The 9,300-nt window shown below is 37.3% G+C and overlaps 1 long non-coding RNA gene across 1 annotated transcript; it reads right to left on the bottom strand.

The window, feature by feature from the left end:
* Positions 1–2,827: 2,827 nt before the first annotated feature.
* LOC128381051 (uncharacterized) lies at positions 2,828–4,440 on the bottom strand. Its single transcript, XR_008323530.1, has 3 exons — positions 4,359–4,440; positions 4,203–4,284; positions 2,828–2,926 (listed from the first exon to the last, which is right to left on the bottom strand). It is a non-coding gene; the product is annotated as an uncharacterized LOC128381051 (long non-coding RNA).
* Between the last annotated feature and the right edge of the window lie 4,860 nt (positions 4,441–9,300).

Genomic DNA, 9,300 nt, shown 5'->3' with positions numbered 1-9,300 from the left:
ACCAGTTGCCCCATTCATTTGTAATCAGCTTGTTTAAATGTACTGTGTCAGTGTTTGTGTTCATCAGTACCTGTGAAAGTCAGAGTTGTTCCAGGTAAACTACTCCTCCATTCAAAGCTTCTTGTTTTGAATGTGAAGTGATACTGGGCTGAATCGCTCTCTCTCAGGTCAGAGATTATCAGAGTGGAGCGTCCTCTCTCTGTTTCAAGGACCTGAACACGACCTGCATACTGGGAGTCTTTACTAAGGTCCTCAGGCTGTGAGGGATTCTGCCACTGATGACTACGATCAGGACTGAACCAGAATGATGATGTGATAGATTCAGAACTGCTGTATGTGCAGGAAATGTCCACTGATGAGCCTCTGAAGGCACAGATGCTTCTGTCAGTGTAAATCACTCTGTTGCAGGATTGACCACGGACACCTGAAAGATACAATTAATTTAAAACAACACTATTATTAAAGTATTGTTGTACATATTTTTATAATATCACAATATCACATGCTTAATTCTGGTTCACCCAAATCAGAAAAACACATTTGAAATATCTGTGGTTTCACTTTTTACAGGTTTTGAGACGTCGTCTTCTCAACACAATAAAGTTAAACAGAGTTTAGCTTGTACTTAAAATCATGTTTGAAAAAACAGAAAACAGTTTTGGTTACTCTGAATAATCCACAAACCTATCTGTCAACAGTTTCCATTGGAACTACTTTCTACTCAAGAAGTATTAAAAAATGTCCACAGCAAAGTCTGTAGATTATCCAAAGTAACAGAGACAATGTTTCTGGTTAGACACATACATCTATAGTTTAAATATAAGCTTTCAAAGTTTTAAGCAGTATAAACAATATTCCATTCACTTTCATTGTGTTGGGATGGCAGCAGACTTTTCCAGGATTGACATCTCAAAATTTAGTCACATGAAACTGAAACTATTTGCATGTTAATATGAACATACAATGTATAGTACAATAGTTTAAAGGCTCCACTAGATGTGGTTATGTTAGTGGGAGACTGTGTTGTAAACTCACACACTGAAGGAGCAGGATGATGCTCAAATCCTTTTAATGCACAGGAAGAGCTGTCTGCAGGAGAAAAGTTCCCTTCATAAGTAGAAGATGTTTGATCCTGAATTTTCTGTCCATTCTTGTACCAGATGAAGGAAGAACGATCACGTAGACGACAGCTGCTGTGACAATTCAGCTCAGCCTGGGTATAAGACTGATAGACTCTTGAACTAATCACCTGCACTTGTAGATTTGGCTCTATGAGCAAAAAAAGAGAAAAATCATTTGTACATCACAAATAATATAAACAAAGGCAGACAGTTAAAATGACAATTCATATAAGTGACCAAAATTATGAAAACCATTTAATTGAAACTGATATTAAATTAAAATTAATCTCCATTAGTTCAGCCAGTAGCCCCATTAATTTGTAATCAGATTGTTTAAATGTATTGTGTCAGTGTTTATGTTCATCAGTACCTATGACAGTCAGAGTTGTTCCAGGTAAAGTACTCCTCCATTCAAAGCTTTGTGTTTTGAATGTGAAGTGATACTGGGCTGAATCGCTCTCTCTCAGGTCAGAGATTCTCAGAGTGGAGCGTCCTCTCTCTGTTTCAAGGACCTGAACACGACCTGCATACTGGGAGTCTTTACTAAGGTCCTCAGGCTGTGAGGGATTCTGCCACTGACGACTACGACCAGGACTGAACCAGAATGATGATGTGATAGATTCATAACTGTTGTATGTGCAGGAAATGTCCACTGATGAGCCTCTGAAGGCACAGATGCTTCTGTCAGTGTAAATCACTCTGTTGCAGGATTGACCATGGACACCTGAAAGATTATAGTTATCTAAAGTTAGCACTAAATTCCTTAACTGTGTGTATGCCCCTAATTTTTTAATCTTCACATTGAGACTGAAGATATAGTAAATCTTTTTTTAAAACTCTTGGTAAAAGAGTTTCTCTAATCGGCAGGATCAAATATTTCTAAACTGTTAAAACTGCATATTTCTCTGCAGTAACACAGAGCAGGTTGTATTGTATTGATACTGACAACAGTAGAGCTCAATGAGAAAAACATGGTGCCAATAACAAGTGAGGCAGTGGGGTCACTCATACTAGAAATACATGAAGTCATTGTACAGTACTTTAGATAAAAGGCTCGGCAAGATGCTGTTATGTTAGTGGAAGACTGTGAAGAAAACTCACAAACTGAAGGAGAGGGGAAATCCTCATATCCTGTAACAGCACAGGAATAGCTGTCTGCATGATAGAAGTTGGATGAATAAGAAGAAGATGTTTCTCCACTAATTTTCTGTCCATTCTTGTACCAGATGAAAGAAGAACGATCAGGTAGACGACAGCTGCTGTGACACTTCAGCTCTGCCCAGGAAGAAGAGAAAATTGATGTGCTACTGACCTGCACCTGGAGATCTGGATATGTGAAGAGAGAACAGAAATGTTGTTTATGTACATAAACAAGCAAACATTCACAGTGACATTTCCATGATATTAAACATTTTAAATTCAACTGTGTATTTAAATTAAAATGTTACCTGTTACAGTCAAAGTGACTCCAGATGAACCCATATAACTCCCTCCAGGTTGGATTGTTATGAACCTGAACTTGTACTCAGCTGAGTCTCTCTCTCTCAGGTCTGTGATTCTCAGAGTGCAGTCATTCTTATCACAGTGATACTGCACACGACCTGCGTACTCTGAGACTGTTCTCAGATCCACAGGTTCATAATTACTGTCTTTATTAAACCATAATGTTTTATTAACTGCAGTATCAACATTATTCATCCTGGATGGGTATCTGTAGGTGCACTTTATGTCCACTGTTGATCCTTTTAAGGCACAGATGTGAGTAGAAGTGTAAGTCACTCCCCAGTCATTCTGACCCTGTACCACTGTAACACAGAGCACATCAGAAACCACAATCAGATTTATAACAAATTAAGAATCAGTGAATAAGACAAAGTGGATCATGGCACAAATATGATTTTATCTTCAGTCGTTGACATTCAAAGCTCCTCATAGTGCATCAATCTAACTAAATTGAACTAATCTAAGTTGATTGTCATATTTTATCATTTGTTACTGCTGAGTGTTACAGCTTTAGTCCATTCATTCTGTTTTTATTGTTGTTTTCCTTGTTTATGGTAGTTTTTAAAAAGCTCAAGCTGAACACCTGTAGTGTTTTTTTTACCAGGGCTTCCAAAAGGGCATTAATGGACTCTCTTGCTATCTCTTGCAATTTGGCAAACAGCAGGGCCCTCAGCCTTTTTACTTTGTTTGTTTCACCTGCCAACACACTTTACACCATATTTTCACATGTCCATAAACTTCTAACATGACTTATGTCTCTCCTACTTACACATCCCACTAGTTAGTTAATATGTTCACTTATTTGAGTTAAATAAATACAATTTTGATTGATGTGTTTGTGTGTGGCCTCTCTTCTTGTTGCCAGCCTTGAGCCAGTTGGTAAAGATTGTATTTAAAAAAGAAAAAAAAATTTAGATGCTGTTCACAGTTAATCTCTCTGCACTGAGACAGAGCATGGTACAGTCTGAAGGTGCAGTGAAAGAACAAGAATATATTGAAGCTGTGAACATTAATGTGCTTTTACTGAACAGGATGAGAAGAAGAAACTGAAACATAGAGTCTGTTGTTGTTGTGGTTAGTTTCCGCTCTTTTAGTTCTTTGGTCAAGTTGCTGCTCAGCTAAGAGTAAAACCACAAAGAGATGAAGAACGTGATGTCAGGGAAAGTTTTGAAACCAGCAAAAGAAGAATACGTGACAACAGCTAAAACAGTTGTCCAGCTCTACAGTACAGAGTGTAGAGATAACTAAACAGATTTTAAACACCAGGACCAGACGAAATTCTCAGTGCATTGCTGTACCATCATAGAACTATGAATACATTCATATGCATGTATAAAAATATATGATTCTTACAATCTATGGAGGGAGGGAGGACAAACCATATCAGCCAGGCCCCACCCCCACCACTCATGACGCAGACACAGCTCAACATCTTATTACAGTGTTTTTACCATTTTGACTTCATTCAAACCTAGAAAAGTGCTGATCTGGGATTTTTTTGACTTTCTTAAAATGACTTCATGCTGCTCTGAATAAGTGTGCTAAATGTCCTACAATGTAAATGTAGATATACAGTACCTGACACAGAGAGAAGGAAGACAACAAATCCACTCGCTGCTGCTGTTAAACTCATAGCTGCTCCTCTCATCTCTCTGTGAGGCTTCAGAGACAATAAAATACATCAAATAATGTTCACAACATGTAATAGTCATATCAGTAAACTGTTCTACTTACAGCAGAGAAGGACGTTGTCTGTTAAGATGCTCGTCGCCTGTGATCTGTGAGCAGAAGTCAGATACCAGGATGTTAAATGAAGTTATTTCCTTCCTGTTTGTTACTGTTGTGAATATGTAGGAGGAGCCAAATGTGACAACCAAGTTTTACTGTTTTCTGAAGACTTAATATAATCTATGTTAGAGAGAATAAGAGACCAGTGTTCTGGCCTGCTCATAATTTTAATAGAGAAAAGAGAAATAATGAGACTTAAAAAAAAAATCTTAATCTTTAACAGTGGACATATTTCATTGTCTAAAAATAAATATGACATATGTGACGGATGTGTGACATTTGGTGTGATGCATTGCCTCACTACAAAGTGGATCATGGCACCAATATGATTTTATCTCCAGTCGTTGTCTCTTATGCATCTTGTATTCAGTATTCACAACATTTTTCCTCATGTTCATTTTCAACACTTTATAATTCCCACTTTAAAAGTCTCTCTCTCTGACTCTCTAAGAGTTAAACATAAACAAGGAAGACAAAGAAAAAAGAAAAGATACAAGATTGAGCCCTTATGGTAGTGTGCAGCCTACGAGGTATGTTTATTGGTGTATTTGTGTAAATTGCATTAAGGCTGTGCATTGTCGTGTTTATTTATTTGACTATTTATTTACTTTCTTTTCTCTTCAGCTCTCTTCAGTTCTCCCAGGTCGGTCGGTGACTTTAAATAAACCCTGTGCTTTAAAAACGATCCCGGGCCTCATGCTGACTAACTAGAGGAGCTACAGCGCTGTTGTGGTTAGTTTCCTCTGTTTGTTCTATGGTCAAGTTGCTGCTCAGCTAAGTGTGATAACCACAAAGACATGTAGAACGTGACGTCAGGGAAAGTTTTGAAAGTGTATATGTGACAACAGCTAAAACCGTTGTCCAGCTCTACAGTAGAGTGCAGAACAAACAAAAACTTAACAGATTTTTAAAAATATTCTCAGTGCATTGCTGTACCATCATTGAACTATGAATATATTCATATGCATTTATAAAAATATGATTCTTACAATCTATGGAGGGAGGGAGGACAAACCATATCAGCCAGGCCCCACCCCCACCATTCATGACGCAGACACAGCTCAACATCTTATTACAGTGTTTTTACCATTTTGCCTTCATTCAAACCTAGAAAAGTGCTGATCTGGGATGTTTTTGACTTTCTTAAAATGACTTCATGCTGCTCTGAATAAGTGTGCTAAATGTCCTACAATGTAAATGTAGATATACAGTACCTACCTGACACAGCGAGAAGGAAGACAACAAATCCACTCGCTGCTGCTGTTAAACTCATAGCTGCTCCTCTCATCTCTCTGTGAGGCTTCAGAGACAATAAAATACATCAAATAATGTAAACAACATGTAATAGTCATATCAGTAAACTGTTCTACTTACAGCAGAGAAGGACGTTGTCTGTTAAGATGCTCGTCGTCTGTGGTCTGTGAGCAGAAGTAATATATCAGGATGTTAAATGAAGTTATTTCCTTCCTGTTTGTTACTGTTATGAATATGTAGGAGGAGCCAAATGTGACAACCAAGTTTTACTATTTTCTGAAGACTTAATATAATCTATGTTAGAGAGAATAAGAGACCAGTGTTCTGGTCTGTTCATAATTTTAAGAGAGAGAAGAGAAATAATGAGATAAAAACAAAACAAATTTAATCTTTAACAGTGGACACATTTCATTGTCTAAAAATAAATATGACATATTTGACGGATGTGTGACATTTGGTTTGATGCATCGCCTCACTACAATCTGAATAAAACTAATTCTGAAAAAACTTTCAGCAAAATGAATCTAAAACTATCTGCAGGGCTAGACATCACAGGAGGTCAGTGATGAAATGTGTTATTTTTTTATTCAGGTGAACTGAGCCTTTAAAGCAGACAGTGGAGGGAGACCTCGGTGATGAAGCCTGAATCTGCAACACTGAAGCTTCACCACTAGATGGCAGTGAAACATCAGAGATACTGAATCACAACCCTGAGACAACATTTTACCATCCATCGCTGATTGTTTACACACATTTAAAGTTACTTTCAGTACTTTTCACTTTTTATGATTGAGTTGCATCTTAATATGTTTACACTTGACATTAAATTCATGAATCATTACAGTTAGAGGTTCAGTTTCAGAAGCATTGATTGTTCACATTGGTGACCTTGTTGTACAGTAGTTGAACAAACTCTCACAGTCGAGGTGTCTAAGTATGAAAATGATTCAGTCAGTGATCTACAGCTGTCACTAACAAATATGGACTGTTATACTGAAAAGGCTTCATACTCAGTAAACTGCCACATATTCTGCTTCACTGAGTGACCCCAAAGAGTTTAAATGCACTGAAAAGAAGATAAACAGCTAACATGACAATTAAGATCTTCTTCAATACAAACTGTGTCTGTGCATCTTCATTTTAGCAACATCCCAAATCATAATTACACTGTGACAAGTTTCATTCTAAAATAAAAGAGAAGGATAAATAAATCAGCACAAAAGAACAGATTTAAAGAAAAGATTTAAATTTTATTTGTCTTCATATCTGGTAAATACATTCAGATCCTGAAAAATAAACATAAAAACTATTTAAAGCTGAAACTTTCTGCACACTGTTGCCCTCTGCAGCAGTGAGAGGGAACTGAAATCATGTTTCCAACTACAGAGATGTTGTGGAAGCTGGCTGTTTATTGTATATCAGCCACTGCAATACCTGGATAATGTGACATTCAGCAAAGTGTGATAGAACTGAGATTATGTTTGATGTGTGAAAATATACAGTAAACTGCACAAGAAGCCAATCAGGATTCCTCAAAAGTGATTAATTACAGTATGTACACATTTAAAATAACAGTTTGCATTGCAGCTCTAATCCTAAATATCTGTAATATAACTAAAAATAAGCTTGCATTAGTTCAGACAGAACACTCAGTAAATTATAAATCAGTTGAGTCACACACACCACCTGATATTCAACTGATCTAAACAATCAATCATGTTTGACACGTCGACATGATTCAGTTCAAGCTGCCATCAGCACATTCTTCTCAAAGCTTCTGCTACATGCTGTTACTGACTGTCTGTGCTGCTCACTTCTACCTGCTGCTGCTGCTGCTGAAAACTGAACATGAAAACGTCCACATGGTCCTCTACAGCCTCTCTCTCTCTCCACTCTCATATTTCACTGTTGTACTACTTTCTGTTTCCATCAGGTGAGTCCAGCCTCTGGTTCAACTGCATCACAACAAAATCACATGACATTTAGATGAGGTACATCTAATAACTGTAACTATGAATCTGATGTCAGTATGTTTTTTACCTTTCAGGAGGCTCCAACCTGACTGGATTTTACTCCAGGTCTTCCTGCTCCTCTGCGTCTTCTGTCTCTGCAGCAGTGACGACCTGCAAGTCTGAGACGTCCTCATATACAGGATAAGTGTCCAACTGATGGGGAGAGACAATAATATGAGACTCTATGAGCCTCATTCATGCAATTTGCATAATTATAGAATTATATACAGTACTTTAGTCTATAGAAGCTGTTTTCTTTTCAGTTTTTCATACTGCTTACACATTTCCTGTATCTTTTGGTTTTATTTTAATATAGCATTTCTAAAACAACATATCTAATGGTGGCCTAAGACTGTGTGTCTTCAGCCCCCATTATCTGTAAACAGCAGGAAAATCTGTCAAATTCAGTTTTTGCACAGTACTGTGTATTTGAAAAATATTATAATTATAATGTTTCAGACCTAATACTGTTCTGATCTTTGAAGCCTAAAACATTACAGGTTTCTACATAGGAAGTTGCTCTTTAAAATCTTTAAAATTAAAATCATTTTATGATTTCATGTTGATAATAAAATGTATTTTATTGCATTTATAAGTCAAATAATCATAACTGTATTTTAATGTAAGTTCTGTCAATAAGGTCTCTCTCACCTCTATAGTCTCTACAGGTTCATTCAGTTCAGTGGTGGAGCTCAGAGTTTTCTTCTTTCTGGATTGAATCCAATACAATGAAGAAATGTTTAACAAAATTAAGATTTGTTTTAAGAAGATAAATGAAGGTACATTTTCTTTGTTGTTTTACCTCGTCCACATAATCAAGAGAAGCAGAAGAATCAGCATCAGGACCGCCAGAATCAACCTGATGATGTTTAATATGAATCCAGATTTCCCTAAAAAATGAAAACAGAAAGAAGATATGACTCGTCGATAAATGCAGTATACAGATGAGTGTGCGTGTGTGTGTGTGTGTGTGTACCTTTCAAAACAGTGTTGAGGGTCAATGAGTGTAACTTACCTTTCACAACAGTCAGATGTAAGGTGGAGTTATGACTTCCTATTTTGTTCTGGGCTTCACAGTAATAATTCCCACTGTGTTCAGGTCTGACATCAGTGATGGTGAAGATCTGTCCTGATGGTTTTGGTGAGTCTTCATTCTCCTTGTACCAGGTGTAATTAGCTGCTGGGTTAGCATCACTGCTACAGGTCAGAGTCACTGAACTGCCCTCCACTATCTCAGTAGAGGGACTCACTGACACAGAGGGAAGCTTTGGACCATCTGGAGGAGATATATCAATATGAATTAAAAAATAAAATGAGGAGGGGTTTCATAAGTTCAACAAGTTGTATTGAAGCTGCTCAGTGAACTACAGCAGCAGAATTTTTGAACACGGTTGACATGTCAAACTGCTGTACCTTTCATTTTACATAAACAGTTTTACTCACATTTCACATCAATAAAGATGTATTCAGATGTCCTCTTCCCCAGCTGGTTCTCAGCTGTACAGTAATACTCTCCAGAGTCAGAGGACTGGATGGAGCTGAAGACAAGCTGTGGTTCTTTACTGAGAGGTTGAAGGTCTGGATTTACATTCTTCTTGTACCAGGTGTAATTAGCTGCTGGG

This window comes from Scomber japonicus, chromosome 2, assembly GCF_027409825.1.
Source record: "Scomber japonicus isolate fScoJap1 chromosome 2, fScoJap1.pri, whole genome shotgun sequence".
Classification (NCBI taxonomy): Eukaryota; Metazoa; Chordata; class Actinopteri; order Scombriformes; family Scombridae; genus Scomber; species Scomber japonicus.
The sequence above is the reverse complement of the archived record's forward strand: the minus strand, read 5'-3'. Positions and strand labels throughout refer to the sequence as shown.